The sequence below is a fragment of the Pan troglodytes genome, chromosome Y (genome assembly GCF_028858775.2).
Source record: "Pan troglodytes isolate AG18354 chromosome Y, NHGRI_mPanTro3-v2.0_pri, whole genome shotgun sequence".
Lineage (NCBI taxonomy): Eukaryota > Metazoa > Chordata > Mammalia > Primates > Hominidae > Pan > Pan troglodytes.
In genome coordinates, this window is record NC_072422.2 from 27954618 (window position 1) to 27960667 (window position 6050).

Genomic DNA, 6050 nt, shown 5'->3' on the forward strand with positions numbered 1-6050 from the left:
AAGACTATTTATGAAAGCTTACTGTATTTGTGCCTTCGTGAGAGGGATAATAATTTTTCCAGGATCATATCCATGTAATTTAACATTCTGAGTTCTCCTATTTCCTATCATAGTAGCAATTTGATCCAAATAAGGAGTTAGAGTCTGTGAATTAGTATGTGGAAGAAAAAGCCATTCTACAAAGTCCACTCTAGGACAATAACACAAGTAGGTGAATGCTGAGTTGGAAAAAATCAGCAAATCTAGAGTTTTCTCTGGATGTATTCATGTGAGCTTTATAGACTTGCTTTTGAATCAGCTGTAACTCTGCCTCAGCCCCCTTTGTTAATTGCAGAGGGCTAGTGAGACTAGGATCTCCTCTAAGGGGAGAAAATAGATTACTCATGGCATAGATAGGAACGCCTAGAGCAGGATGTATCCAATTAATGTCCCCTAGTAATTTTTGAAAGTCACTTAATGTTTTCAACTGATACCTACATATGGTTAATTTTTGTGGCACTATTGTAGTGTCATTTATTAAGGTCCCCAAGTAGGAGTAAGGAGTAGTAGTCTGCATTTTGTCAGCAGCTATAATTAAACCAGCACAATAAATCAAATTTTGCAAGTGATCATAACATTGGGTTAATATTTCTCGAGTGGGGACAGCACAAAGTATGTTGTCCATATAATGAATAAATCTAACACTGAAAATTTTTATGAGTAGGTTCAATTGCTTGCCCTACATACATCTGGCAAATTGTTGGGCTGGTTAACATGCCTTGTGGCAACATTTTCTACTGAAAATGCTTAGCAGGCTGCAGGTTGTTTACCGCAGGAATTGTAAATGCCAACCGTTCACAGTCTTCAGTAAACAAACAGTTTTTTAAATCCATGACTATTAAAGACCAAGTTTTTGGAATCATAGCAAGAGAAGGCAGTCCTAGCTGCAATGTACCCAAAGGTTGTATAGCTGAATTAATGGCTGTTAAGTCAGTGAACATTCTCCATTTACCTGATTTTTTCTCAATTACCAAAACTGGAGAATTCCAAGGGGGAAATGTTGGAGTTATGTGTCCTTTTTCTTATTGTTCATTAACAAAGTCCTCTAAAGCTTCCAGTTTCTCTTTACTTAGTGGCCATTGTTCTATCCAAATTGGCTTATATGTTAACCATTTTAAAAGTATAGATTTTGAAGGCTTAACAATGGATCCCATAAAAAATGATATCCTAAACCTCGGTGGGAAATTTTTCTTTTTGCTTGAAGCAGTTCCTTCAAACCTTGCAAGTTTTTCTCCTAGTCCCATACAAGGGACATACCGCATTTCATGCATCATATGTTGACTTTGAGGGCTATACATCTGCCCTGGAATTAGAACTTGTTCTCCCCATTGTTGTAATAAATCTCTTCCCCATAAATTTATAGGTACAGAAGTTACAGTTGGTTGCATAGTCCCACGTTGTCCACTGGGCCCTTCACAGTGCAAAATATAACTACTTTGATATACTTCAGGGGTGTTACTCTCTCCAACTATGTTAAATTGAGTGCATTGAATTGGCCACGTGCATGGCCAGTGCTGTAGAGAATGATTGAAATGTCCACTCCTGTATCTACCAAATCTTTAAATTTCTTTTCCCTGAATAGCTATTACACAGGTAGAACATTTATGAGTAATTCGATTCACCCAATAAGCTGCTTTGCATTGTTTATTTGTTCTTCCACATCCTCTCTTTCATTTAGTTTCACTTTCCCCCATTTCCATATATGGCACAATCAGGAACTGTGCTATACGCTGTCCTGGCTCTGCTTTCAAGGGAACAGAAATTGATATAACAATTTGAGTTTCCCCATTGGAATCCGAATCAATGACTCCTGTTTGTACTTGCACTCCTTTTAAATTTAAACTAGACCTGCCTAGATCTAATCCTATTGTCCCTGCTGGCGAGGGTCCACAGACCCCTGTTGGAACTTTTTGCAGGTGTTCCCCAGGAAGAAGACTTACACCTTTTGTGTAGCATAAATCTACTGCGGCACTACTGGCTGTGGCAGGAGACAGACATTGTACAGGAGTGAAGGAATGGCCTGAGCTGGAAATACCCTGGTTTGGAATGGGACTGAGGACTAGCCCCTCATGGCATTTCCCCAATTTAAAAAGAAAATGCTCAAATGTAGCTATAATATTTCCCTGTTGATCTGGGGGATGTATTCTAACAGGGAACTGTGAAGCCTCTAAATCATCCTTTCTTCTAGCTTGCTGAATTCCTGCCTGAATGGAACTGAGAGCAGTTGCTCAAGGTGCTGCTCAAACAGTCACTGGGGCAACAACTTTTTGCCCAGTGTCCTCCAGAAAGAAAGATCTGGAGGGTCAGGCCACTCTGTTTCTTCAAAATAATGAGGGAATGGAGAAGGGTAGGGATGAACCTCTCCTTCCTTTGCTGCTTTAGCTTTAGCTGGCAAACAAACCTGCTCTGTCACCTCTTCTGTTACTTTGTTATATAATCCTTCCTCCTCATCATTAGTGTGAAAAGGTTCCAAGGTGGAATGAACCAGAGCCCACACTTGTCCCATTGTCACCCTGATGCTTCTGAGCTCCCCTTCTAACTCATCACGGGGATTGCTTAAGTGTACTTGCGTGACCTCCAGCTTAGTTCCACATTCTCCAACCATTGCTCTGGTGACCCTTTGACCTGGGCTTGAGCCCCACATATGGGCGCCACTTGCCAAGACCAGCTCGGTCAGGGAGACCCTAACCCAAGGGTGCTAGAGGAATTAAAGACACACACACAGAAATATAGTTTGTGGAGTGGGAAATCAGGGATCTCACAGCCTTCAGAGCTGAAAGCCCCAAACAGAGATTTACCCACGTATTTATTGACAGCAAGCCAGTGATAAGCATTGTTTCTATAGATTATAGATTAACTAAAAGTATTCCTCATGGGAAACAAAGGGATGGGCCAAAACAAAGGGATGGGCTCTGGGTAGTTATCTGCAGCAGGAATATGTCCTTAAGGCACAGATCACTCATGCTATTGTTTGTGGCTTAGGAACACCTTTAAGTGGTTTTCCACCCTGGGTGGGCCAGGTGTTCCTTGCTCTTATTGCAGTAAACCCACAATCTTCAGCATGGGTGTTATGGCCATCACAAACATTTCACAGTGCTGCAGAGATTTTGTTTATGGCCAGTTTTGGGGCCAGTTTATGGCCAGATTTGGGGGCTTGGTCCCAACAAGAAATGTCTTATGAATTGGCAACATACATTTTTGTTTGCATTTATTAATCAAGCAGTTTCATATTTATCCCTGCTGAATAGTATAAGTTGTCAAAGTTTGGCATAGGGGTTAGAAAATTATAAATGCAGCCCAAATCAGAATGATCTTTGGTTATGTAATTTAAAAAAAATTATTTATTCATTTATTTTTGAGACAGAGTCTTGCTCTGTTGCCCAGGCTGGAGTGCAGTGACATGACCTAGGCTCACTGCAACCTCTGCCTCCTGGGTTCAAGCAATTCTCCTGCGTCAGCCTCTTGAATAGCTGGGATTACAGATGTGCACCAGTACACTCAGCTAATTTTTGTATTTTTAGTAGAAAGGGGGGTTTCACCCTGTTGTCCAGGCTGGTCTTGAACTCCTGACCTCAAGCAATCTGCCCGCCTCGGCCTCCCAAAGTGCTGGAATTACAAGTGGGAGCCACTGTGCCCAGCCTGCTTCTGTATTTTTTAGTACATAAGACATTGATATGGGTTTAATGAAAATAGCTGCATCTTGAATTTAGTAAGATTACCATAACTTCTAATCCTGCAGCTATAGACAGTCCAGTCCACAGACAATAAGGAGATTTGTTTTGCAAACAGACTGTTATCATATTTTTTTCTTCTCCCAAAGTTAGTTCAGCCTATGCCCAGGAATGAAAAGGACAGCTCAGAGGTAAAGAGCAAGATAGAGTCAATTAGGTCAAATCTTTTTTCACTGTTTCAGTTATAATTTTGCAATGGTGGTTTCATAACTTTAAATTCATGACTATCACAGTTTTCATAAATAATCTAGGTAAACAATTAAAATAGGTAAATGTAATGGGATAAATACTTGTAGACAAACTGGTCATAATTTAGACTATAAAATTACATTAAATTAGATAAATATTTCATTATTTGGGTATTTTCCAATATATATTGTAGGAAGATATTCTTACTAAAAAAAAAAAGTGAGAGAGAAGTATATTCTTTTTTAAAAAATGGTGAAAATTTTTTGTCTAATTTGAACTTTATTTAAAGGTTATATATAAAACAAGGTAACAAAAAAGCCAGGAAATTTTAAAAGATGTAAAGAAAGTGATAAAGGCTGGTGCCTGTGAGCACTTTGGGAGGCCAAGGCAGGTGGATCACTTGAGGTCAGGAGTTCAAAACCAGCCTGGCCAACATGGTGAAATCCCATCTCTATAATAAAAATAATTTTAAAAAGTAGCTGGGCATGGTAGCTGGCATCTATATTCCCAGCTACTCAGGATGCTGAGGCAGGAGAATCACTTGAACCCTAGAGACAGAGGTTGTGGTGAGCTGAGGTTGTACCATTGCACTCCAGCCTGGGTGACAAGAATGAAACTGTGTCTCAAAAAAAAAAAACAAATAGAAATACAAATAAAAAGTTATAAAAATAAGGAGGGTTTTTTTAGGTTAAAAGGTTAAAGAAAAACATAAGAAAAAATATTGTATGATAAATGTAGCCCTAAAGTAAAATAACTAGTTGTTTAAAAAGGGGGGATATTCAGGCCAAACCAGAAGTCATAAATGGTTGGTTTAGTCACTATAAGAAGATTTATATGTTAAAAAACCCAAAAACTTTTATGTAATCAAGTTGTCATATTATTACTAAGTTTTGGTTTGCTTAGGACAAAAAAACTGTGATATAATTTTTCTTAAAATTCAGGTCATTACATCCATGTATCTTTCTGTATGTGCAAAGCCCTTGTAATATTGAGTTACAGGACTTTAACACTAAGGTCTAAAAAGGACACTAAGTCCTGCTGAATCTTAAACACTGACAGCAATTAAAGTCTCATCTCAGGTCCTATAGAAGACACCAATCAAAATAAACTATATTCCTGAGACACAGGAAAAAAAAAAAGAAACAAAAGCTATTCAATTCCTCAAGGCTCAGGGAATATCAAAAAAGGGTTGGGCATGTAAGATGGTAAGGGCTGATTTTGAAAGATAAGTTCACTTTCTCTATAAGTTAATTATCAGGGTCAAATGTACACTGATGCAAAACAAGTACATGAACCCCTGTGTCAGATTAACAAGGTTTTCTTGATGCATTAACCAATAATTTAATAAAGGTTATACAGGTTACAAAAGGTTTATGGAAGTTATATTTAATAATGGAGATTAAATTTTATAGATTGTTTACAAAATTTTGAACAACATATGTAATTGGCTTCATGTTGTTTTTATTAGAGCTTCTTGTTTAGAAAATTACTTCCCATCCTCAAAGAATAAAGGTTTTCACTTTTTGAAACATTCTTGAACTATCACTTTTGTTAAATAAATGACTTTACAATGACCTGTAATCCTAATTTGTAATATCAAGTGTTTTAAACATTTTATATTTGACAAACATTCCAAAAATCAAAGCATAAATTATGTCTGTTTCTAACCTAATTACATGCTTTAAGATGTTAGTTATCCTAAAGATCAAAAATGACATAATTTGCCTTATTTGGTATAACAATTATACAGGAAGCATTTGTCATATATGAAATGGTGTTTGGTTTTCTTTGGGCTGTATTTGCACAAATGATTTACTGGTATGTGTTCCAAAATTATGGGAAACTCCTGTAAGTCTGATAAAACAGTGTATATTATCAGTAAAACAATCATTATGCTAAAATTGTGTGCCACAGAGGTAACAGATTTCCTTGTTAATTGTGTATTTTAACTATGGCTGTCTTAAAACTTTTTTAAAATCCATGGACAATTGTCTTGTTTTCATCCTCTTTAGAAGGTGATTTTATTTTCAGCCATAAAACTCCAACAGATGCTTTTAAATGCAGGTTCCGGGATAGTGAGGTCAGGACCCC